The sequence below is a fragment of the Rhipicephalus microplus genome, chromosome 5, assembly GCF_043290135.1.
Source record: "Rhipicephalus microplus isolate Deutch F79 chromosome 5, USDA_Rmic, whole genome shotgun sequence".
NCBI lineage: Eukaryota > Metazoa > Arthropoda > Arachnida > Ixodida > Ixodidae > Rhipicephalus > Rhipicephalus microplus.
Genome location: NC_134704.1, coordinates 176657615 through 176685053, shown reverse-complemented (window position 1 = coordinate 176685053; position 27439 = coordinate 176657615). Strand labels below are relative to the sequence as shown.

The 27439-nt window shown below is 46.6% G+C and overlaps 2 non-coding genes across 2 annotated transcripts; both read left to right on the top strand.

Annotated features, from left to right (window-relative positions):
• The first annotated feature begins 6701 nt into the window (after window positions 1–6701).
• Window positions 6702–6773, top strand: TRNAW-CCA (transfer RNA tryptophan (anticodon CCA)). The gene has a single exon. It is a non-coding gene; the product is annotated as a tRNA-Trp (tRNA).
• A 1846-nt stretch (window positions 6774–8619) lies between these two features.
• TRNAW-CCA (transfer RNA tryptophan (anticodon CCA)) lies at window positions 8620–8691 on the top strand. Its single transcript has one exon. It is a non-coding gene; the product is annotated as a tRNA-Trp (tRNA).
• Window positions 8692–27439: the final 18748 nt, after the last annotated feature.

Here is a 27439-nt window from a genome sequence, read left to right as displayed (position 1 = left end):
TTTAATCATATTACACCAAGCAAAGTGTGTTTGGCTTTTTAAATTCTTGTTTGTATTCTTGTGAATGTGTTTGTATTAATATGTGTACAAGATGTACTTAACGCTGAATAAAAAAGACCCGGTGGCACAACGGTAGTGCGTCTGACACCAGATCAGAAGGGTGCGCGTTCGAATCACGTTTGGGTCAATTTTTTTGTTTTTAAAGAATAGTTAAAGCATCGCGACGGCAATGACCTACGCCCTAGATAGGAAAAGTACTCCAGTCTGGATTTACTGAATGTATAATCAGCTGCAGTGCAGTAACAACAAACCAACTTGAGTGCATGCATATCAAGATTCTTATGCAGAAGAGAGAAACTTTGTAATATGAAATGGCGGTCGTGACCAGGTGGCGCAACGGTAGTGCGTCTGACTCCAGATCAGAAGGGTGCGTATACGGATCACGTCCAGGTCAAATTTTTGTTTTTTTAAGAATAGTGAAAGATTAAGAACGGGAATGGCCTGCGCCTTAAATAGGACAAGCACTCCAGCCTGAATTTACTGAATGTACAATCGGCTACAGAGCAGTAACAACAAACCAACTTGAGTGCGTGCCGGGTCCCGCGGGTCTCATTTTGGTAGCGGGGCCCCGCCCTAGGACCCATCGTCGAACAAGTCAGATGAGACGCTCGTAAAAACAATTTATTTACATGGTTAGCAACTGAGAAGGAGAACGAGAAGTCAAGAACTCTACATGAAAACTGTTGAACTGTAGAACTTGAAATACACGAAAGTCTTCGGCTTATATAGCGCCTCGTTGCCAACCCTGGGCGCATTGTCTGCGGCTTCAGCCAATAGGGCGCTGCATGGTCCACTTGCTCCACCCACGAAGGAGGGGAAAGACACCGCACAATGCATGTGGAGAGGGCACAGTCTACAAGATGCCCAAGTATGATGACAAACGCACGTCACAAAGTTTTGCGCACGTCCGATCAACTTAGATGACCTTGGTTTCCAAGACTCTTCTGGCAGTTGGATGAGGTTCGAAAAATTGGCTGCCAGTACACGTGTCAAACTTGCCTGACTGTGTTTGGGTAGGACAATGTACTGGTGTGTCAGCATATCGTCAAAATATGCCACCCCATTCAGCCGATCCTATGGAGAAAGGGGGAAGGAGGAGTGGTCAACTAATTCCTCGTCGTCGAGGTGGGCTCCCGCAAGAGCTGCAGCACATAGTGCCTTTTCCTTCCCAAGACTCCGCTTCTCCTCGCAAGATGCAGTCACAACCAGTTTGACTTTAGCTTTCAGCCTGAACGGCAAATACCATGCTGGTTCCGAGATTTCCAGATCCTCGGTGACCTCTAAAATGGCCCAGCTGCCTTCTTGTCTGCCTCGAAAGCCTTGCTCGCAGCAAACACAATGACCTTTCTTGAGTGGCGCTCACAAGGGCCTCTCATGGCTCGTGCGTTTTCTTTGCGCGAGCCAGGCCCGAACTCCTCGATCAGGTTTTGCCAAGAGGAAATCAACCCGCCTTGACGGCACGCCCTTGCTTGGAATGCGTTGAAATATTTTCGTCCCGTTCGCAAAGGCCGAAAAACTTCAATAATGATAACGGTCGTAACATTCTCTCGCGCGCTGGGGTGAAGATCTCAATGGGTCGAGGTTTGCGACCAAACTTCGAAGAGATCAGCGCTAACGTCTGGTCTGGTGAAGACTGTTCTTGACAAATTAGTGACCACCTGGTTCATTTTGGCTCAACAGACGTCACATATGCATATGAAACATAACCACTCACCTATTGAGTACCAGACGATTTCGTCGAACCCCACCAGGCATATTTTACCCTTTTTGTAACTAATTAAAAGAAGTACACTAGTTATTCAAAAGTTCCCTCTGACGTTTGAGTGAAACAGCATAACAACACTGAAAGCACACCCAACCTGAAATCCTGGATAGTGGTGTCTTCAATGTACTCACCATGAGTTCAACGAACTCTAAAAGGCAACAAAACAACAAAAAAACCTCATAAATGGTCCTCGTATAGGTCAGAAAAAAATATTGCAGAACTCTCGAGAATGCCACTCGCGACAGGGTAGTGATTCGGACCCTCCGTCTTGCCATGAAGTATCCCCTTTTGAAACGTATGTCAAACGTATACGGTTGAAAACAAGGCTTCAACGCAGGAGGCGGCCATACATAGAGAACAAAGGCAGTAGCCCCGAGACAAGACAATGCTCCACCTCTAAATAACTAACTAGTTTTCGAGCTGCCTTCACTAGGCTTTTCCACCACATAAACAGGACACTTACAAAACGACGAAAGCTTGAAATGAAGAATTCTCGCATGTGTTTTATTTACGCAAGAAGAAAAACTTAAGCCTTCACGCCAGCTCTCTGCGCACGCTATAACCCAAGCTCAATCGTTACCGTCTCTGCACGTCTCTAGTAGGACACACCTTGGCAGACTCAAAATCTTTCACACTAGATTCGGCTGCATCTTACAACTGTCAAAAAATTCACCCCTACTTCTACTTTTGTTAACGCCTAACGTTCCGTTTAAACTATCACACGATACTTAGGCAAAAAACCGAAGTGACGGAGCTAAACCTTGCGTAATGACCTTGTTTGGTTAATGTTACGTTATTATGCCAGCCACTTAGATAAAGAGCGCTGGGTTCTTTCGGGTGCTTTAGCACTATTCGCACTTAGTGAGCGCTGTAACATCTCCTTCCCAAACGTACGCTTCCGTACCATCTAAAATCTTCTAACGGCACGTTTGTTTGTAATTGTTTACGAAAACAACAACATACCACGTTTGGCTCGAATCTTTTGAAACCAGTCTGTTTTTTATCAAACCTTACATACAAAGGAAAACCTTATTTCAAAGGTTCAAAACTGGAAGAATACTCAAATGATTTCCTTCCAGAAACTTTGGGTCGCATTCTGCGAAAAGCTTGCACCTTACCTTCACGCTTTCTGCCTTGCACGTAGTGGTCATGTTCTCTGCCACTTTCGCGAACGCCGGAGGCCACACTGAGCGCGAGCTTCTAGCCCAACTTTGCTTTCTCGCCTCATTCGTGATTTCGAGCGGCTTTCTTCGTAACACCGAATATTCCCGAAGTGCGCGTGAAAGACTCGACATTGTCCTTTGGCAATTGGTTTCCCCCTGAATTTAGGACCAGAAGCCTTTCTTTTGAGAACCTGCCGACCTTGTTGTCGACGCAAACCTGTTCTTATCAACCGCGTCTTCCTTCTTGGGGACGCGTGTCCCTTTGCGCTACTCCTCTCTCGCCAATTTCGCCTGACAGGACGCCTCGAAGGATGGTTTGTAGAATTGCCCGATGGCCAACCTTTCCGTTTCCGCTGCAGCGTGCCCTCTGCTTCTACCTTTTGTGGTGCCGCACGTCCCCGCTTCCTTCTTTTGCGGTGACACTTACGTACAACCTTTCTTTGGTTGTTACAAACTTCCTTGGTTGCGTCATTGGCAACCTTACAGTTCAGGTGTGCCTGTGCACCACTCTGCCGCCTTTGCCCTTCGGTTTCCGCGCTCTATTGCTCTGACGGGCTGGCTTATCCGCGCTACCCCTCACAAAACCAGACTCTGGGCCCTCCACAGATCTGAACTCTTAGAAATTAGCGTCCTGCTCAATTTCCGGGTAGTTTTTATCATCCGGCCGTTCGTTTGCGTGCCGCTGCATGAAGCATGTCTCTAACACCTCACAAGCTCTGTCCATGCTGCTGGGATTATACTTTTCCTCGACACGATCCTCCACCGAACTTGTGCCTCTTTGTACGCCTACGACAGCCTCTCAATGTACCTTCTCACCCTCTAAGATATTTCCCGCTCTATCTGTAGAAAATGCTTTCAACAGTAGCTCGATCTCGCTGGCAGTACTGTCGGGTTTCAGTAGCGTTATGTCTTCGCTACCTTTAGGGCTACCTTTGTCGTCCTCACTTTCAACCTCCGAAAGGTCATTCCCTTGATGAGGCTCGAGATTGGTCTCCAGCTCATAAATCTGTTCAATGACCCCATCAGGGCAACTAGAGCCAGACTCAGCCTCATATAGAATACCTTTTGGACTTGCTACAGTTTGAATACCAGCCATCGTCCCGCTCTCTACATTCACTAGCTTCGCACCATCAGAGAGTCGCGCACCTTCCCAAGGCGCAATTTCACTAACAGCGACCTGTTGCTCCGTTCTCTCCGCCAAAGGATCACTTTGCATGTCGTTCTCATAGAGACGCGTACCTTTCTTGGTTGAAATCTTGCAAACAGCACCTTTCTCGGTGACTTCACACTGCAGTGTAGTCGCTACTACATCGAATTTTTCGGGTTCTACGCATACTTCACATATACACGACGGACGACAATCCTGATGCAGTTCTGGAATGCGATTATTCGCCCTTTCTATCCTCTGAGGCAAGGCCTGCATCGTAGCCTTGTGTATACGCATGCTTTCGTTTCTGCCTCTGCCTCTTTTCTCTGGGCTTCTGCCCTTTCTTCCTCAAAGTCCACGACATAGCCCGAGAGTTCCTCATCGTCCAACCCTGTCTCGGCAATCCGCTCGATCGTTCCTGTTCTTGTTGGGAAGTCCGACACATCTAGGTTCATCTCCCTTGCGATTGCTAGCTACATAGGTTTTTGCAGAGCTTTAAGACTCATGACTGCTTTCTCTTTTCTCTGGGCCTCTGCCTCTTTTCTCTGGGCTTCTGCCATTGCTTTCTCAATGTCCATGACATAACCTGAGAGTTCCTCATCGTTCAACCCTGTCCCGACGATCCACTCGATAAGCCCTGTTCTTGTTGGGGAGTCTAACAAATCTAAGTTCATCTCCCTTGCGATCGCTAGCAACATAGGTTTTTGCAGGGCTAACAGATTCATGACTGCTTTCGGTACCGTTCTCTGTTCCACAAATGATTTCTGTCTTGCAGCTAATTAACCCTGACAACAACGACAGCCCTAGTTTTCTGCCTTGCCTCAAGTTTCCTGTTAACTTAGTCTGCAAAAGCTTCCTTAAGCTTTTACACGGAATCTTGTTCTGTCACTGTTAACTTTGCCGTCACCCACAGACTATAGCTGCTACCTCACAATTATCTGCCTGACGCAAGGTATTTGTTAACCTGATGACTAAAATAGCTCTGTCACTGTTAACCTTGCTGTCACCCAGAGACTATAGCGTAATCAAGCTATCTCACAATATGCCTGACACCAGTCACACAACGAGCAAAAAAGCTATTTTCCCTACCAGCGTTTACACGCACATTAGTAAATGCTTGGTAAAGTTTAACAGAAAAAGTCGGCCTTCACCCGGCTCGCAGTCATGCCTCCAGCGTCGTGCATCTCAGCAGCGCCTTCCGGTTGCCTCCCGCATTCGATGACCTCGTGTCATCCCAGAAGTGCCGTTGGGCTGCCTCTCAAGTCGATGAGCTCGGATCATCCGACCGTTGTCGTCCAATCGCCTCTCCAAGTCGATGGGGTGGTAGCATCTGAGTGCTGTCGTCGAGTCGTTGCTACCTCGGTTGACGCCATCTTCCGCTGAATCCAGTGGTTGCGACCTGGGTTGACGCTATCCCACCGCTGCCACCAGTTGTTGCGACTGCGGGTCCCGCGGGTCTCAGTTTGGTAGCGGGCCCCCGTCCTAGGACCCATCGTCGAACATGTCAGATGAAACGCTCGTAAAAGCGACAACAATTTATTTACATGGTTAGTAACTGAGAAGAAGAACGAGAAGACAAGAACTGTACATGAGAACTGTTGAACTGTAGAACTTGAAATACACGAAAGTCTTCGGCTTGTATAGCGCCTCGTTGCCAACCCTGGGCGTATTTTCCGCGGCTTCCACCAATTGGCGCTCCAAGGTCTAGGTGCTCCACCCACTTAGAAGGCAAAAGACACCACACAATGCATGTGGAGAGGGCATAGTCTACACGATGCCCAAGTATGGTCACAAACGCACGTCACAAAGTTTTGCGCATGTCCGATCAACTTAGATGACCTTGGTTTCCAAGACTCTTCTGGCAGTTGGATGAGGTTCGAAAAACCGGCTACCAGTACACGTGTAAAACATGTTTGACTGCGTTTGGGTAGGACAATGTAGTAGTGTGCCAGCATATCGTAAAATATGTCATCTCATTCAGCCGATCCTACGGAGAAAGGGGAAAGGAGGAGTGGTCGACTAATCACTCATCGTCGAGGCGGGCTCCCGCAAGGGCTGCAGCACATAGTGCCTTTTCCTTCTCTTCAACCCCACATTCCATTCCTCGTTTGCTAGAAGCAGGGCTTAGCTGCGAATATCCAAGACTCCGCTTCTCCTCGCAAGATGGAGCCACAACCAGTTTGGCTTTAGCTTTCAGCCAGAACTGGAAATACCATACTGGTTCCGAGAATTTCAGATTCTCGGTGACCTCGAAAATGGCCGAGCTGCCTCCTTGTCTGCCTCGAAAGCTTTGCTCGCAGCAAACACAGTGGCCTTTCTTGAGTCGAGCTCACAATGGCCGGTGTTGGCTCGTGCGTTCTCTTTGCGTGAGCCACACCCTAATTCCTCGTTCAGGTTTTGCCGAGAGCAAAACAACCAGCCTTGACGGCACACCCTTGCTTGGAATGCGTCGAAATATTTTCGTCTCATCACAAAGACCGAAAAACATCAATAATGATGACAGTCGTAACAATATCAAGATTCTTATGCAGAAGAAAGGAAGTCTCTAACATGAAATGCCAGTCGTGACCCGGTGGCGCAACGGTAGCGCGTCTGACTCCAGACCAGAAGTGTGCGTGTTTGAATCACGTCCGGGTCAAATTTTTGTTCTTTAGGAGTAGTGAAAGAATAAGAACGGGAATGCCCTGCGCCTTAAATAGGACAAGTGCTCCAATCTGGATTTACTCAATGTACGTTTAAACAGCGGCAGCACAGTAACGACAAACCAACTTGAGTGCGTGCATAGCAAGATTTTTATGCAGAAGAAAGGAAGTTTATAACATAAAATGCTGGTCGTGACCCGGTGGCACAAGGTAGCGCGTCTGACTCCAGATAAGAAGGTTGCGTGTTCGAATAAGACCCGGGTCAAATTTTTGTTCTTTAAGAATACTGAAAGAATAAGAACGGGAAAGGCCTGCATCTTAGATAGGACAAGTACTTGAATCCGGATTTACTCAATTTACAAACAGCTGCAGCGCAGTAACGACAAACCAACTTGAGTGAATGCATATAAAGATTCTTATGCAGAAGAAATGAAGTTTCTAACATGAAATGCCGGTCGTGACCCGGTGGCGCAACGGTAGCACATCTGACTCCAGATCAGAAGGGTGCGTGTGCGAATCACGTCCGGGTAAAATTTATGTTTTTTAGGAATAATAAAAGAATAAGAACAGGAATGGCCTGTGCCTCAGTTAGGACAAGTACTCGAATCTGGATTTACTCAATGTACGTTTAAACAGCTTCAGCGCAGTAACGACAAACCAACTTGAGTGCGTGCATATCAAGATTCTTATGCAGAAGAAAGGAAGTTTCTAACATGAAATGCCGGTCGTGACCCGGTGGCGCAACGGTAGCACATCTGACTCCAGATCAGAAGGGTGCGTGTGCGAATCACGTCCGGGTAAAATTTTTGTTTTTTAGGAATAATAAAAGAATAAGAACAGGAATGGCCTGTGCCTCAGTTAGGACAAGTACTCGAATCTGGATTTACTCAATGTACGTTTAAACAGCTTCAGCGCAGTAACGACTAACCAACTTGAGTGCGTGCATATCAAGATTCTTATGCAGAAGAAAGGAAGTTTGTAAGATGAAATGCGGGTCGTGATCCGGTGGCGCAACGGTAGCACATCTGACTCCAGATCAGAAGGGTGCGTGTGCGAATCACGTCCGGGTAAAATTTTTGTTTTTTAGGAATAATAAAAGAATAAGAACAGGAATGGCCTGTGCCTCAGTTAGGACAAGTACTCGAATCTGGATTTACTCAATGTACGTTTAAACAGCTTCAGCGCAGTAACGACAAACCAACTTGAGTGCGTGCATATCAAGATTCTTATGCAGAAGAAAGGAAGTTTCTAACATGAAATGCCAGTCGTGATCCGGTGGCGCAACGGTAGCACATCTGACTCCAGATCAGAAGGGTGCGTGTGCGAATCACGTCCGGGTAAAATTTTTGTTTTTTAGGAATAATAAAAGACTAAGAACAGGAATGGCCTGTGCCTCAGTTAGGACAAGTACTCGAATCTGGATTTACTCAATGTACGTTTAAACAGCCTCAGCGCAGTAACGACAAACCAACTTGAGTGCGTGCATATCAAGATTCTTATGCAGAAGAAAGGAAGTTTCTAACATGAAATGCCGGTCGTGATCCGGTGGCGCAACGGTAGCACATCTGACTCCAGATCAGAAGGGTGCGTGTGCGAATCACGTCCGGGTAAAATTTTTGTTTTTTAGGAATAATAAAAGACTAAGAACAGGAATGGCCTGTGCCTCAGTTAGGACAAGTACTCGAATCTGGATTTACTCAATGTACGTTTAAACAGCCTCAGCGCAGTAACGACAAACCAACTTGAGTGCATGCATATCAAGATTCTTATGCAGAAGAAAGGAAGTTTCTAACATGAAATGCCGGACGTGACCTGGTGGCGCAGTAATAAAGAAAAAAAAATGACCTGGTGGCGCAACGGTAGCACGTCTGACTCCAGATCAGAAGGGTGCGTGTTCAAATCACGTCCGGGTCGAAATTTTTTTAAGAATAAGGAAAGCCCCGCCATGGTGGTCTAGTGGCTGATGTACTCGGCTGTTGACCCGCAGGTCGCGGGATTGAATCGCGGATGCGGCGGCTACATTTCCGATGGAGGTGAAAATGTTGTAGGCCTACGTGCTCAGATTTGGGCGCATGTAAAGAACCCCAGGTGGTCGAAACTTCCGGAGCCCTCCACTACGGCGTCTCTCATAATCATATGATGGTTTTCGGACGTTCGGCTCCATATATAAATCAAGAATAGGGAAAAAATAAGAACAGAAATTGCCTGCACATTAAAAAGCACAAGTACTCCAATCTGGATTTACTCAATGTACAAACAGCTACAGCGCAGTAACGACAAACCAACTTGAGCGTGTGCATATCAAGATTCCTATGCAGAAGAGAGAAATTTTCTAACATGAAATGCCAGTCGGGACTCGGTGTCGCAACATTCTTCTTCCGGCAGCACAAGCGAAAGGTTGCATAATCATGTGCTCCGACTGAGCAGCTATACGGCCCGAGCCAGCTGCGGAAACAGGATCGGTAATAAAGACTACGAGATTGTTCTGCCAACTTTGCCCACCAGCCGTGTTGTACTTAACACGTTGCTTGTGCACGGTGTCGTGCGTGAACGTCCTTACAAGGCCGATGACTTCCGGGACGCCCTCGCAACGGCTGGTTTGCTCCCCGACCTAGTCGCTTTGAGGGCATACCAAATACCCCACGTGTGGGATGTGACTCTAAACACCGGCTAAGAAATTGGCCGCCTCGAAGGAATTGAAGGTGAAAGGCCGTGGATGTGTCATTTTCGACCCCGAGGACCAGCAGGTCGAGCTTCGCCTACATTAGATTCTCTACGGCGTCCAAGATGAAGACATTCGGACGTCTTTCGTTGTGTACGGGAAGAAGGGTAAGAGCGCACTGAATACGAATACACAAAAGAAAGGAATACGAATACACATAGCGCTATTTGTGTGTGTGTGTGTGTACTTTCTTTGTGTATTAGTATTCAGTGCGCTCTTGCCCTTCCTAAATATGGAATACCAAAATGCCCACCTTTCCACCTTAGCGTACGGGAACGTCACTGGAATAACGCTTGAACTTTGGCGTGTTCAAGGCATGCGGAAAAAGGGGCTTCACAACGATGGCCGTGCTGTTGAAGTTAAATCCAGGTGTCAAGGTGGACGACCTGCCCCATCAGGTTCGAATCGCTAGTGAGCTGGTCCTCGTCGTAGTACCTGGGCGAGCGATGCAATGCGTCCGCTTCCATGGCACCGGACACGTACGACTAGACTGCAAAGTACCGCGGTGTTCCAGGTGCCAGCGGTATGGACACGTCGACGGAGACTGCGTCCGTACGTATGTGTCGGCGGCCGGGCTGCCAAAGACTGACGGACATTAAGAGCTAATGGACGTCTCCGAGGCTGAGGAGGCCGCGAGAGGCTCGGACGAAATATGCAAAAGGACGGCGACACCAGATGTGGCTGTGCAATGCGGCGGTGACGCCTTGAAAAAGCATGGTCCGGCGAGCCTTCAACCTGCAAATGACTTGTCGCCATCAACGGGCCATGTGCTAGCTCTCCAAGACCTATCTGTAATGTCGTCAGATGGCGACGCCGGCGAAGGTGTCGTTTCATCACTTCAGCAATCAGCTGACGAGTTGTTCGCGAAGGCCAAAGTTACGGCGGGAGGTACAGGAAACCAACCGGCACCTAAGGTCAGCGATTTTAAGGCGCCCCAGAGTCACAGTTGGAAAAGGGCTGCGTGCACAGGCACTCGACGGCCGCCGTGGCGTCAAAACGCCCCCACACCCAGACCACGAATGACGAATGCCAAGTAGCAACGACCGGAGTCGAGGAACCTCCGGCAATGACGCCTCAAGGGCGGCGGCTGTCACTTCGACCACGTCCCAACGTTCCAGCTGACAAGCGTAGCAGCAACGTTGAGCCGGACGGGCAAATCCCAGCTACAGTGCCAGATGGCAACGCCGGTGATGCCGTCTACTCATGGCTTAGATGGGGGATGTGAGCACGATGCTGCAGTTCCCTTTCTTCTTGCGTTAAAATGGCGCCTGTCTTTCCGTTAAAAGTCGCTACCATTAACCTTAGGGGTCTGGCAACCAAAAGGAAGCAAACCCAGCTTTATAGACTCCTAACGAAACGAGATATAGACGTCCTAGCACTGCAGGAGACGAAAGTTGACGGTGATAAAGAGGCCAGCAGCATGGGGCGACTTTTCGCGTCAAGAGTTTTTGTAGTTGTCAGTAATGCCGTCGTCACATCGGCTGGCTGTATACTTTTTATAAAGAAGCTTCCGGTGCTTCAAGTTAACGCCCATTTTTCCGGTGCAGCCGGCCTGTGTGCTATGCTCGACTTCTCTCTGAATAACACCGAGTGGCGTATCATGTGCGTGCACGCGTTCGACAGGGTGAAAGAAAGGGCCATTTTATTACCCGGCCTAGAGCAGCAGCTTAGCGCAGGAAAGCAGTTAGTAGTGTTGGGCGACTTTAACTGCGTTCTCAGTGCACATGACAAGACAAGCCCTTGGACTTTCAGAGATAAGAGCATGGTGGTGTTGGTGCGGGTTCTTGAGGACTGGTGTCTTGAGGATGTTCGGAGCAGTCCAGGCAGCCGCTGGGTCGCGCAACAACTAATCGTCTCTTCTGTATCTGCAGCACAACGGTATCTACCGCTACTGGTTCAGCACATCGGAGTTGACCGCAATCTGGGCTTTTCAACGAGTGTGCTGCTTCGCGGACCGGTGGAATCTGCTGGTTCTTAAAACGGAGCAGCTAAAGTATACGCCCTCGATGACCGAATCGACTGCGCCTGCGTCCCTCGCCGTGGTCGATGTCATGGATAGGCTATAAAGCCAGTCCATCGAAAGAAAGCCGGCATTTTGTTTGGAGCAGTCCAGGCAGCCGCTGGGTCGCGCAACAACTAATCGTCTCTTCTGTATCTGCAGCACAACGGTATCTACCGCTACTGGTTCAGCACATCGGAGTTGACCGCAATCTGGGCTTTTCAACGAGTGTGCTGCTTCGCGGACCGGTGGAATCTGCTGGTTCTGAAAACGGAGCAGCTAAAGTATACGCCCTCGATGACCGAATCGACTGCGCCTGCGTCCCTCGCCGTGGTCGACGTCATGGATAGGCTATAAAGCCAGTCCATCGAAAAAAAGCCGGCATTTTGTTCGGAGCAGTCCAGGCAGCCGCTGGGTCGCGCAACAACTAATCGTCTCTTCTGTATCTGCAGGTGCGTACAAGCTACGTTTGTTTCACGCCTAAAACCTAAGAATTAGTGTTGCCTGGACTGCTCCGCGAGAGTTTTTTTTTCTGCCAGAGATATGAGTAGCAAAACTCCCACAACCGTCAAGGAACTTAACGTAGCACTAGCGGACTTGAGTGCTCGACTTGATGCTAAAAATGACCAACTGAAGGAAGATTTAAAGGCAATAATTGAAGTAGAGATACAACCGATAAGACAGTCAATTGAGCATAAGCATGCTGCACTAAAGAAAGAGCTGCCTAAGCTAATTGAAAAAGAGCTCAAACCCCTCAAAGAAGCAATGGAATTCATTAATAAGCAATTTGAGGAATTTAAATCGGAAATCGGTGACTTGAAAAATGAAATTGCAATCGTCAGAACGGAAAACAGGGCAATCAAGAATGACTTCAGCAGGCTCACGACTGAGCTAAAGGAAACAAGAAAAGAGCTAACAGACCTACAACAGTACAGCCGACGTAACAATGTGGAAATTAAAGGTGTCCCCGTGCAAGAAAAAGAGAACCTTGTAGCAGTGATCAAGAGCATATCAACCTATTTGAAAGTGGATATAAATGAATCTGATCTCGAGGTTGTACATCGTGTTCCAACCAGGGAAAAGTCACAATCGAACATCATTGCTAAGTTCATCTCCCGCATCCCCAGAGATAAGTTCATGAATGCCACGAAGAAGCAAAGATTGACCACTACAATCATAGGCTTTGAAGGTTCCACCCCGCTCGATATTAATGACCACCTATGTCCAGCTAACAAGGTACTGCTGGGCAAGGCATTAAAGGCGAAGCGCGAAAATAACTGGAAATTCACTTGGGTATCCGGCGGAAAAATTCTCATGGGAAAGACAGAAAATTCGCGAGTATTGCACATAACATGCGCAGAAGATCTATCGCAAATTTCCTGAGCAATGATGTTTGATTTTTCAAGTATCGACCAAGCTTGGCATGAGTACGAAAACTTGTCTGTTGTTCATTGCAATATTCGAAGTGCGCGAAGAAACTTAGACCAATTCTGCGCTCATTTGTCGCGTCATTCATTTGTATACGACTTTATCGCTCTTACTGAAACCTGGTTGAAAGATGGAGAATCTGCGCATGTTCCAGGATACACATTATTATCGCTACCTAGGAAGAGCAGTTCGCGAGGTGGGGGCGTTGCTCTGTTCCTTAAAAAAAGCATCGATTATCAGTGCATGCCTAACCACTCTACTAGCCAACCTGAATGTGAAGCCTTGTTTGTGCATTTGAAATGTGGCGTTATACTCGGAGCTGTTTATCGTCCACCTAGCTCGTCTGTAGCAGCATTCATTTCTACTATGGAAACTGTCTTAGACCCATTGATAGCCTACAACCGCCCACTGGTTATATGTGGTGATTTTAACGTCGATCTACTTAAAGATGAATACCCTGACTATGTATTGATGCTCCAGTCATATAATCTAATGAACGTTATTAATGCCCCTACACGAATAAGTGATAACTGTTCCTCACTTATTGATCATATTATTTGTGGAACTGATATGAGTGTTTTCGCCGGAGTGTATGACGTTACTATTGCTGATCACTGCCCCACTTTTCTGTTTGTGCCTAATGCTAATTTAGGACCTCCATGCCATAACTCAAAACGAGTTAAGCGGACAAACTACGCTGTAGTGCGCAAATTACTTGAGCGTACGGATTTTGAAGCCTTGTACCACAGTAATGTTCAGACTGAATGGGAAAATTTTATTTGCCATATAATGGAGGCAATTAGCCAATCAACCCAAGAATACACAGGCCGAAGACACAAGGAAGCAATATGTCCTTGGGTGACGCGGGACATACTGAATGTTATAAAGAAAAAAGATACATACTTCACTAGATGGAAACAAAACAAAACAAATGAATACTATGAAAAGCAATTTAAACACTTCAGAAACAAATCAGTCGGGATGTTAAGGAAAGCCAAGAAGCAGTATTACAGTGCTAAAATAGTCCAACGGAGCGGTGACATCAAGCAGGTATGGAAGCTAGTGCGTGAAGTTACGGGAATAGGCGAAAAAAAGCGCATTGCTCCGGATAATCCTACAACAAATACCGCTGATAACTTCAATAATTTTTTTACCAATGTTGGTAACAACTTTCCTGCTCAATCTCAAGCAGATCCTCTACATTCTTGCCAAAACAAAATATTTGAGGAAGACTTTCAGCTTGCAAGCGTAACCACTGAGGAAATTAGTTCAGAAATCCTAAAACTCCCATGCAATAAAGCCATTGGTCATGATGGGATTACTACAAAACTACTGAAGGTAAATGTAGACCTTCTTTCGGAGCCTCTTTCCCGCATCATGAATAACTGCCTGCAAAATGGAACTTACCCAAATATCCTAAAGATAGCGAGAGTCGTACCTATTTACAAATCCGGGGATCGAGAAAATCCGAGCAGTTACCGTCCCATCTCGGTGCTCAGCATTGTTAACACGCTTTTTGAAAAGGTAATTAGGTCCCGTCTCTGTCGATTTCTAAGCTCAAACGACATAATCTGCCCTGAACAACATGGTTTCATCACAAATAGGTCAACGAGCACAGCTGTTTTTACACTAGCACAGTTCGTCAACTCAGTACTTCATGATAACGAAATTGCCGTCAGCGTTTTCTTGGATATAAAAAAAGCATTCGATACTGTTTCGCATTCCATTTTATTAAAGAAATTAGAATCTTATTATGGCTTCACCGAGAAGACACTTCGGTTATTTTCTAGTTATCTGGCAGATAGAAAACAATGCGTCGTGTTTGACCGTATATCTTCAGGATTTAGAAAAATAACACGTGGAATACCCCAGGGAACCGTGCTAGGTCCTATGTTGTTTTCACTATACATAAATGACCTACCATCTGCTCTTTCACGCAAAACCATAATGTACGCTGATGACACTGCATTGCTTTTTCGAGGTAACTCTCTGTGCACGCTAAAAGAAGAAATCACGGCAGAGTTGGCACAGATTTCCGCATGGTTCGCCCGCAACAAGCTCGCATTAAATGTAGCCAAAACTAAATATATCATATTTCATTCCAGAAGAAAAAACCTCGATTATAGTCAGCTGGACTTAGAAATTAACGACGCACCCATTGAGCGCGTTTCCGCGTTTAAATACTTAGGGGTTCTAATAGATGAAAACCTGAATTGGAAAGATGAGGTTAATTACATATGCAAAAAGCTTGCTTTTGCATGCTTCACGCTCATTAAAGCCAAATGTTACTTTCCATATAACGTGCTACGATCATTATACTTCTCTATATTTCACTCTCAACTCAGTTATTGTAGCGAAATATGGGGCTTTACTTATCTAATGTATATAGGACCGATCATACGATTGCAAAAACGCGCCTTAAGAATTATTACGGCATCGTCCTCTTGTTGCCCAAGCTCAGATTTGTTTTCATCTACTCAGATACTGCCTTTCACGTCTCAGCGAAATTATAAAACCGCGGTGTTGATAAATTCTATCATTAACACCAATTTTCCACTACCTGTGAGTGCGTTTTCTACACCGATCCGTAACACAAGGCATGCAGGCAACGGCAACTTCAACCTCCCTACTTGTAGGAATGTATATGGCGAACGGTTAATACAATTCACTGGTGCTAAAATCTGGAACACAATTCCACTTGAAATTAAACTTGCCCGCAACTTTAAATTCACTTGTAAAATGCATTTTGTAAGTTTTTCATGTTCTTAACCAAAGTTAAGCTCACGTCCACACTTTTTTACGACTCATCTGGCATAGTTCTTTTTCTTTCCTTCTTTTTGTTTCTAGTTCTGAAGTGAGTTCGATGGTATTGATTCTTCAACGCAGTTAATTTTGTGCACAAATTGTGCTAAATATTTTGTGGTATCACTATTGTTACAATGTATGCCTTTAGTTCTTTATCACTTGTGTACTAAAAGTATTTGCAGCAATTTAGCATTTATTGTCATGTGTATTTAATTCGATAAAATATACCTTAAAAGCTACCCTGTCATTGAATTTGTGTATAGATTCATAATCATATTAACTGCACCTCTGCTCCTGACATGTAATAAAATAATCATGTAATAGATTGGACCACTGACTAGCCACACAGGCTAATGGTCCAAATACTTTTGTAACCATGTTTTTGTATTACGTTGATTGAATAAACACTGATGATGATGATGATGATGATGATGTGGCAGAGTGTCTCTAGTGTGTGCGTTCGGTTAGGTTCACGCGATTTGAGGGCCTAAGTCACGCGAGACTTGACCGTATTTATGTATTTGTTGACATTCTTCCGATGTGCATTCAACTGCTCTGCGCTTACACGTGCAGTCCGATGTTGGAATTCCCTGCCGGATAGCATCCCATGTCTGACAATCATTAAAGCTTTACGTGACGCATTGACCAGTTATCTGGCCAACGAGGTGTAAAAAATTTTTCCCATTACCGCCGTGTGCTCTCTTCATTGTAACCTTTTTTTTTGCAGTCTTATTGTATTGCAGCGTAGTGTCGCTTATATATTTCCGTATTATCTGTTTTATCTTTGCTGTGTTGTTGATTTCCTTATTTTGTACTGCTCTTCTTATTATGTGATCTGCTACATGACCACTGTTCATGAACTTTTTGTTTCGTAACTACTACAGAAATCCACTATTTTGTACTGCGCCCTTACGCAATGCCTCAACGGAGGCCTGTAAGGTTTTTTTAATAAATAAATAGACAAATAAATAAATAAATAAATAGATGTGCACTGGTTACAATGTTGTACCGGTGTCATTTTCTGACCACTGTGCAGTCCTGTACTCGATTGAAACTGCAAAAAGAAAGCAATTGTTTCTTGTTGGAAACCTGGAAATTTATTAGTAAGCTTTTCCAGGATGTTGAATTTAATTTATATTGTGACGTGGCGATGTCTAGGCTTATAGGAAAGCGTCCACCGAGAATCGGCAGCCGAACAAGATGTCTGATGTTTCAGCGCGCCAACAAAGGAAAAAGGACAGGGTAGACAAAAAGAGCGCTGACTTCCAACTAACTTTATTTCACAGTGTGGCAAGAATATATACCGCTAAAAAAGGTGATAACAGAGCATGAAGGTAAAATGCAAGCCTAATATACACATCGGTAACAAAACACGTGTGACGGGTCCTCTATTGCCTCGAAGCCCAGCCAGGTAATAACGTTCAGCCTGGCATAGGCATAGGGACCAGCTTGCCCGAAAAATTATCGAAGCCGAAAAAATACACGTGCTAGGAGATAAATGTGTAAGCACATCATCGATTGCTTTGTCACAAGATAAACGTGATTACATGGCTGGGCTTTGAGGCAATATAAGACCCGTCACACGTGTTTTCTAACTGATGTGTAGATTAGGCTTCCATTTTAACTTCATGCTCTGTTATCACCCTTTTCAGCAGTATATATTCTTGCCACACTGTGAAATAAAGTTAGTTGGAAGTCAGCGCTCTTTCTGTCTACCCTGTCCTTTTTCCTTTGTTCTCGCGCTGAAACATCTTGCGAATATGACTACGCACCAACTAGCCCAAGCTTCCACTCTTGTAAGATGTCTGAGTTGCCTCTCGTGCAAGCGCCTAACGCACAGGCGTCTTCTTCATCTTCGCAAAGTGCCACGCTTGTTCCTGTCGATGATGCACCGTAACATCACTCCCCTGCGCCGGAAGCGCCGTCACAGCGCTTCGTACGGAGGCGACGAACGAGCAGGGTGATATGGTTTGAGTCTGGAAACGTGTACAACGTCCATCTGGAGTGAGGGGGTCGAAGAGGCATTGTTTAGGGGTGTGATCTCGTAGCTCACGTCACTGAGTTGTCGTAACACCTTGTAGGGGCCGTGGTTGTGTGGTAGTAGCTTCTCTGATAAGCCGACTTGGCGGTTTGGTGTCCAGAGAAGTACCAGAGACCCCGGCGAGAAGTGCACGCTTTGGTGGTGACTGTCATAGCGGTCTTTTTGGTGCGCTTGCGACAAGTGCAGCCGATTAAGGGAGGCAATTAGCGAGATAGACACTAGCAAATAACTTCACATTTGGCAACAGTTGGAGCTCTGCAAGGAAACCTTGAAATTAAAAGCCATTGACAGGGCCACATGCATTCGACATGAGGAGAGAAGAAAAGAGAGCGAATTGAAAGCTCTTCTCGAAAAGCTACTAAAGCACGAAGGCCGAGCCCCCGGTAAATTTATCGAAGACGTCCGAAAACTAGAACAAAAATCAGAACTGCTTGACCATAAGCGGTATCGTGGTGCACTCGTGAGTGGAAGGGCAAAAGATACCGCGATGGGCGAAGCACCGTCTAGATGCGTGCTTTGGCTGCAAAAATCACGCGCCGAAAATAACCATATACTTGAGATAGAGTGGGCGGTACCTTATCAACCGACACGGTCGGTATCGTGACCGCCTTTACGGAGCATCATCGTAAGCTTTGCGCGTTGCACACAACTGCCTTTAAAAACTTCAAGGAAAAGTTTTTTGCTGTTTTACCCCAAATTGACGACGAAAGAAAACTCAGTTTGGAAAGTGAGTGGGGAGGGAGAAGACGACGAAGCTGTTGCGGCTTGTTTAAGTAGCTAGTGGTACTGCCAGATATATCCAACTCTTTGTCCTCCTTCCTCATTCTTTTAATTTGTTTTATATACTCTGGTTTAACGAATTATTCTGCACTTGTTCACGTTTCTTCAAAACGAACAATATTATTGTTCTTATCTTATTTCTCTTTTTTTAGCAATCATTGTACAAAAAGTATCTGTTATAAAGTACAGTGTGGCCAATTACCCTTGTGGGTATGAGCCAAGATCTACTAGGTGACAAGGCAAAACAAGACAAGTAGCTTTGTCTGCATTTATTGTTATTTTTGTTTATATTACGGCTCAGCACTGCTCAAGACGTCGGATGACTCGAAAAGGTACCTGCCGTATCGGTGACCACTAGATGCTGCGCCGCCCGCCGCGTAGAAAGGTGCTGCAAGAACCAAAACAAGCACCAGTGAGAGCGCCACCATGAGCTCCCAACGTGTGACACCAGGTCAGAAGCACCAGCTGGTTTGTGCAAGCATACCTGAGTGCAAGCGATAACACAGCGCTCAATCAGAGGACGGGTCATTTGTCATCGGGGACCACAACATGGCGAACCTCACAGATGTAGACATGGACAAGGGTGGTTTCCGTCTTGTGTGACATCGCAAAGACAGGATGATGAACATTCCTGTGTTGATGGCTTTAACAACCGAAGGAGCTAACTTGAAGCAAGTGAACCCTATTAACCTATACTCTGAAATCGAAACGATTCTTAGTGGAGCCCCAGTTAAGAGCCATTTCATAGCACAGGGAGCCCTGCTTTTGAATATGGAGACGGAACATCAAGCTAACATGCTTCTAGAGACCAACACTATCTGCGGCCTTGCCATATCTGCCAGTGTACCACACAGCTACATGAAAAATACATGCATTATGAAAGGAGTCCCAAGATGGTACTTGGACGAAGAGCTGTTAACCTACCTGAGACCCCGGGGAGTATACCACACAAGAAGACTCATACGACGGGTCCAAACCTCAACCTCCAAGTGGGAATCAAGGTGCACTGACTTTGTGGTTCTCACATTCGCTCCCAATTCGGAAAGCCCAGAGAAGATCAAACTTGGCTTCACCAGACACGAGCTTGTAGACTACGTGGAGACGCCACCACGCTGTTTGAAATGTCAGCGTTTTGGACATGTTGCTAAGCACTGTCGTGAGGAACAGAGGTGTAAGCGCTGGGGGGGGGGGGGCTCATAATTTTAAGACGTGCACAAGTAAAAAAAAACTTGTGTGTGCAAACTATGGCGGCGACCACCCAGCTAGCTATGGTCGATGTCCAGCACGAACAGCTGCGCAGCACAGAAATAAGACGTTTGTCCTCGGCCCGAAGACTGTGAACGAACCATCACTCACAAAAAAGATGTCCGGCACGCCACAACATGGTGGTTTGGACAATGAGTACGCAGGAAACTTTCCGCGCCTAAATCCGACAAGAGCTGGTACTGAGTCAACGCAAGTGCTCAACGCTGGTGGGAAATGTATCGCGAAAGAGTCCACCAAGCGTACCTATGCTGATACACTGAGCCCACCTTATGTACCACCTGGAAGCAAACAGCAAGAAAACCTCGAGCACGTTATTAGTGCTCTGTTCACCGCACTACGCTCACACGTCGCTAAGATGCCTGCGAGTTCAACGAAGGACATGTTGGAAGCAGTCCTGGCTCTAGAGTCAGTGTTACTTTGCCCTGCTTCCACAAACACACAGTAGAATAATGGCAAAGTCTCGCCCACCTGGTCTATTCCATCCTTCAAAAGTGCCCTTAATAATGCAGTGGAACTGTGCCGGTATTCTAAAATGTCTGTGTGAACTCAACCTTTTCCTGCGCGAAATTCCAATACCAATTCTAGCCCTCTTCGAAGCCGGTCTCCCGAATGCAAGGACGCTCCCAGGGTACACCCGACACGGCAATCCGTGCATAACGTCATTTGCGAATGGAAGCGCAACGATATACCTAAGGCGGGAAATACCTCACGTCGCCTTACCAGTGAAAGATCTCTGTTCCAACTCACTGGAGGTTGCGGCTGTTCAAGTGCGCCTGGGAAACCGAAAACTGAGTGTGGTATAAATGTACATAGGCCCACGAAAGAAGGTCTCCATGAAAGCTTCCCTAAAGGATCTTTGCGCTCGATGTCCCGCTCCTCGAATAATCTGTGGTGATTTTAATGCGCACCATCCACTCTGGCGAGATAAGAGTGTAGATTTTCGAGGCGAAGAACTTCTAGCAGCTGCGGATGCTGCCGACTTATGTGTGGCGAACGATGGCAAACCTACATTTTTCAGGTCACCAGATTCATGGAGTGCAATGGACCTTGTACTTCACTCCACGGCCTTCTGGTATCATCGGCCACGACTTTAGACAGAATGGGCAGCGACCATTTCCCCATCTTCACCAATATCCTGGGATTTGGAACTGTTGGTCGCCAATTCGGCAATGTAACACGCTGGGACACCTACAGAAAAGGGTTGGACAAATCCACTGGTGAGCTGCTTGCAGATATGTTGCAAAACAAGCGAGCGGTAGCTTCGTTGCTCAAACTGCCCGGCCATTTTCCTGCTCCTGACTTGAAATCGAAGAACCTCTGCGCAGCACGTAGACGAGCGGAGCGGAAACTAATGAAAACAAAAGGAAATCCGTCTGCGAAGACCGAATACAACAGGATAAACGCTGCAATCCATCGCCATACAAAAATTAAGACGAATTAAATTGACCGCTTTCTGTGAGAGTTTATCAACGTTTACGGCCTTGACAAGGATATGGGCAGTAATAAATAGTCTTTCTTGGAAGATCCACTCACACAGGTCATTCAAAGCAAGATTTGCAAACCCTTGCAGAAAATTTCGCCGACGTGTACACATCTGGCAGATCAACAGGAGTGGTGATTTCTCTGTCACCCCAGTTTTTTCACACGATTTGTATGCCATTCAACTTTCATGAGTTGGATATGGCACTTAGCAAATTAAGAAGACACTGTGCCAATGGGTCCCCATTTGATCAGCAATCAAATGCTGACAAATCTGCCATGTGAGCAAAAAAGGGCCCCTTTGGACATATTTAATCATGTCTGGAGCATGGGAGAGATTCCAGTTGTTTGGAAGACAGCATGGGTGGTGCCAGTCCTGCAGTCCGGAAAGGATCCTACGAGCCTCACATCATATCGACCGGTATCTCTTACGTCATGCGTATCTAAGTTGATGGAAAGATTATTATGTACAAGATTAACTTGGTACCTTGAACAAGGAAGACGATGGCCATCGTGTATGACGGGATTTCGCCCACGACTGAGTGCCCAGACCAGTGTTTTGGACCTATCAAGCCACATCGAACACCACCACGTCAGCGGACTCTCGACACTCGCCGTCTTGATGGACGTTGCCAAGGCATATGCTTGTGTGCTTCAGACAGGCAACGTGAACGGGCTACAAGCCATGGGTGTGTCGGGAAATGCTCTTCGGTTCGTACATTAATTTCTCAGCGACCGCTGTGCCCGGTTTAAGCTTGGAAATGTAACGAGCGAAGAGAGACGCGTTTCCCTAGGCGTCCCATAAGGAAGTGTTCTATCTCCCTTGCTTTTTAACGCTGCCATGGCCAGCCTTCCTGACACTCTGCACGTAGCCCTGAAAACAGTTAAAAGATCCATCTACGCCGATGACATCTGCATTTGGATCTCAGGGTACCAGCACAAACGTTTGGCCCGGATAGCATGGAGTGCTGTTTCAATCATTGAGCGTCACTTGTTGACACTTGGCCTATTTTTATCAGCGGAAAAATCAGCCTTCATGCTCTTCCTGGGAGCGAGATGGGAGTCAACACGTCTGTCGCTGAATATTCGACGTCACTCAATTCATTGTGCAACAAGTGTCCGTTTCCTGGGCATTACCATCGACAACAAGCTATTATGGTGACGTGCAGTTGATGGTATAGTCACTGCATCAGTAAAAAAGGGTCAACGCTCTTTGTCGCATGGCAGGGGTACGTAGGGGAAACAATCCTATGTACATGCTTAAATTGAAGGCTGCGCTTACAATAAGCCACATTCTTTATCAGCTGCTCCTGATATCACCATCACCAAGCCAGTTTGAACGCCTAGAGGCAGTGCACTGAAGGGGTCTTCACTTGGTGATGGGAGTTCCTCAGGCGGCTTCAAAACACGAAGGTCACCAATGAAGCCTAGTCTCTTCCGCTTCGCCTTTTGGCGTCTCAGGGCTTATTGTCGCAACTGTCAAGACTAGGCGAGTCCATCGCAGGCACGGCGCTTCTCCGGCGGCTAAGAGCAAGAACTGGCTCACATTTCAACGCGGCACTGAACACATTTCAATATTTAGGCATGAAACTGCCTAAAAGCGTCTTATGGACCCGCCATGGTCTTTTGTGGATGTTGCGCGTAACTTCAGCGTACCCAAGCTACCAGCGAAGCACACCATTTCAGCCGCGGAAGGAAACTTTCTTCTGCTGGACCACTTGAGCACCATGTACCGTGGCTACCTACAAGTGTACGCCGACGGATAAGTGTGCACACAAACGAATAGCTGCGCAGCGGCTTTCTGCATACCCTGGCTTACCGTGGCATGGTCTGCCCATCTGGATTACGTGGTTCCGTTCACAATGGTAGAAAGCGCTGCAATGATGGCGGCTTTGCGAAAATTGCGATCCTTTTCTGCACGAGATGTTGTAGTGCTGACGGACTCCAAATTAGTGCTGCAAAGACTGCATCGTGGCCTACCTAAAGAAAAGTTCACTGAGCGATCTCTGGCACTAATTAAACACCTAAGTGGCAAGAGTTTTATTATAAAGTTTCAGTGGATATCTTCCCACGTTGGCATTGAAGGCAATGAAAAGGCTGATGCCCTTGCATGCGAAGCACGGACTTCTGTTCCAAAAGTAACTACTCGCAGGGCTTACAACAACAAAGATGTGATACGCAATCATTTCAAGGCAATCTACAAGTTTCCACACCAAGCATGTGTAATTCATGGACTTCCTCGTGAGGCAGCGGTGCTTTTGTACCGCATAAAAACTGGCTCCGCATACACCTCGGCCTGGCCATTCATGGCTGGAAGATACGCTTCCCCGGTCTGTGCATTCTGCGGTGACATCGGGGATATTGAACATTTCATTTGGATTTGCCCACACTTTGATGTGCAAAGAGCAGCGATGATCCGCACCTTGCAAAAAGGCTGTCATAGGCACCGGACAGTTGATGACGTCATTTTTCCTGAAGGACCTGCGGCAACTAGGAGGAACATGCAACGAATTTTGTTGGTCTTCCTGCGAGACACTGGGCTGTCTGGCACGTGGTGACAATTTCCGAATTCAGGAGATGCTCAGGCGGAACAAATGCTGGCCATACAGGCCAGGCTAACCCCGCCTGCTGCACCACCACCACCACCGCCACCACCGCCACCACCACCACCACCACCACCACCACCACCACCACCACCACCACCACCACCACCACCACCACCACCACCACCAACACCACCACCACCAGCCATACTGTTTTGGGATGTCCTTCAGCGAGCACTAAAAAACAGTTCATCATTATTTCTCACACAATACGTTATCTTCTACCAGCAGCGCTTGATGAAGTACCATGTGGCATGTTCTTCCTCATGGATATGCACAGCTTGTGGAAGACACGAGTGCAAAACCGCAATGCAGTGTTCACCACCTCTTCATGCACACACTTCATTCAAGTGGCAATCCACTTCAAAAACTGTTTGACCTCACCCCTTTTTTGTTTGCATAACACGTTGTGAAGAACTCTCCATGTGAGGAACTCACGCTGTGTTAGCCATTGAGTGTTTCTGAGTAACGCTTGAGCGCTTATTTTGGCGATTTCATGGTATTTCTGTTCACTTCATTTGTCTTTATTGCGCAAATACTTTAATAAATACCAGGCAAAGAAAGGCATATCAAGATTCTTACGCAGAAGAAAGTTTCTAACATGATATGCCAGTCGTGACCCGGTGGCGCAACTGTAGCGCGCCTGACTTCAGATCAGAAGGGTGCGTGTTCGAATCCCGTCCGGGTCAAATTTTTGTTTACGAAGAATAGTGAAAGGATGACGGTGGGCATGGCTTCCGCCATAAGTAGGACCAGTACTCCAATCTGCATTTAAAGAATGTACCCCCATTGACAAAATAAGTCGGGGCGTGCGAGCGAGGACTGCAATTCGATAAAACTGCATCATGGCGCCATCTGAATCGGATAATGCGTCCTTTCAATATCACCGGCATATGTTATTGCTGCCGGTAGCGTACCAGTGATTACATCTGGAGTTTTGTGCTAGGCGTCGCTTTCATCAATCCGTGGCGTGATCAGTTCAACGGGGGCACGGTGGCGGGAAAGTGTACGCGGCTCACTTCACGGACAACGTAGAGCTACGAAACTTTTCGTTTAACACGCTGGAGTTAGAAGCTGCCTTCACAGAAATTCCGGTGTCGGTTCTACGTAAGCGTCGTTGGTAGTGGGCGAAAAACCAGCGCGTTCTGCGTGGGAAAAATGTGTTTCATGTTACGCGCACAGGCTTTCTTTTCCTCAAGGCACATTGATGCTAATTATGGAGAAAGCGATGCCAAGTAATCTCGATCAGGTACTCGTGTTTTACCCTTGGGTGTGAATTTCAAGTGCCCTTTTTGTTTTGTTTTTTCTGGTTCAAAGAGCTCGCACCTAGAGTTCGTAAAGGCAGAAAACGTGTCCTCATTCATGAACATGCTTTGGTCGTTGCAGCTGTAACTCAGCTTTTTTGAGTTTACCACTGCTCTGACATGTTTTGTAACTTGCTGCAGCCATGCAAAACACGTTGTAATATATACATGCTTTCTGTACATGACATCGTGAGCTCCACAGAAGCGTGAATACAGGTAATAGTTTCGAAGACTTGCATCGTTTGGTATCTTGCCGGAAAACTTGCCGATCAGAGTCTGAGCGTGACCGCGCACGTGATGCAACAGTTTCACTGTATTTAATGACAACTAAATACGGCATCAAGGGTTTAGGCTGGCAAATTTCCTGTTTGTGAATAGATGTTCATCAATAAAAAATTGCATGACCCGCCTATCTCCAAGCAAAACGCGTAAACCGATTCCGAAATCAGTTTTCTACACATTTTATCTGTCCCTTTTGGTTGTTTTATAATTGCAGGCACCACCATAAATATATTCAGAGTGTCCTCTCAAATGGCCGGTGTTCACTGTCAATGTGAGTTTCTATAAGCAAAGATGGGCTAGAACAACCTGTCCGAATTGATGGCAAATTCACAGTGCTCTACTACATTTCCCTGCTACAAGACATCATGCTCTCATATACCCTGGACGGACCCATTGGTCGCTTTATTATCCAACAGGACAAAAGCCCCGCACTTATGGCTCGTCAGCTGACCACCAAGCTTGAAGACCTTGACGTACACACCTTGCCCTAGCCTGATTGTGGCGCGGACGCAAACCTGATAGAGATTGTGTGAGCTCGAAAGAAGTGGGGTCTGTCCAGGTGCAACTTGTCCTGGACAAAGTTGGACATGCTGTTGAACGCGATTCAAGAACAGTGGGATGCCCTTTGGTTGGACGGCGATTATGTCGCCTTCTTATACAAATCTATGCCAGGAAGGATGTAAGAAACAATTTCCGTGAACGGCCACTTCACGCAATATTATATTTTTGTTACAAAGGGGGGGGGGGGGGGGGAAGGAAGCAGATGAGATAAGTTTCGTCGTTTATTTTTCGCTCGCGCGCAGTTGCTTTCCGTTTTGTTCTTTGAAGGCCAACCTATGACCTCGCCGATTACAGCATTCGTTTTTTTTCTAATCTATTCACCTGTTTTGTAGCATGAGCAAGGTTATCTGCCTGCATCTTGCCATATTATGTTAATAAACTGACGCATTCTTTACGCTGAACGCCTTTTCGTTTCTGATGCTCTCGTTCGTGTTTCACTATGACATGGTAATCTTCAAATAAAACGAACGCACAGAGAGGAGAATTAAGGACGTGTGTGGCAAGGGTTTGCCACTGGGAAATGATATGCTATATTTTTATTCGGGCCGCAGCGAGTCGCATACACTTCACCACCACCGTGCATCCACTGAACTGAGTGCGTCACAGAAATAAGAAAGTGACGCGTAGCATGAAACGGTAGATGAGATCACTGGTACGCTGCAAGAGAGTAAAAAGAAAGGGCTGCGAAATTGAAAGGACGCACATGCACCCTTTCCACGTCAGATGGTGTGGCGATACAGTTTTATCGGATTGTGGTCGTCGCCCACACGTCCCGACTCAATTTGTCAAAGGGTGTACAATCGGCTGCAGTGCAGAAACAACCAACCCGTCTAAGTGCGTGCAGATCAAGATTCTCATGCAGAACAGAGGGAGTTCTAACTTGAATTGCCATTCGTGACCCAGTGGCGCATCTGATTCAGATCAGAAGGTTGCGTGTTCAAATCACGTGTAGGCTATTTTTTTACATAACAGTGAATGCATAATGGCGGCTATTGCCTGCGCTATAAATAGGAAAAGTACCCCAATCTGGTATTACTGAATGTACAATCGGCTGCAGTGCAGAAACAATGAACCCGTTTACGTGTGCGCAGATAAAGATTCTCATGCAGAACAGAGGAAGTTTCTAACGTGAATTGCTGTTCGTGACCCAGTGGCGCAAAGGTAGCGCGCATGACCCCAGATCAAAAGGGTGTATGCTCGAATGACGTCCCAGTCCAAACTTTTTCTTCCATACTAGCGAAAACATGACGACGGGAATGGCCTGCGCCATGAATGGGTAAAGTCAACGCCTTTTCCATTTTATCAATGTGAGCGAGATGTCCCCGATCCAGCCGTTTACCACTCTCTCTCATCGGCTAGCCTTCGTGTGTGATTTGCTGTCTTGGGGAGGGT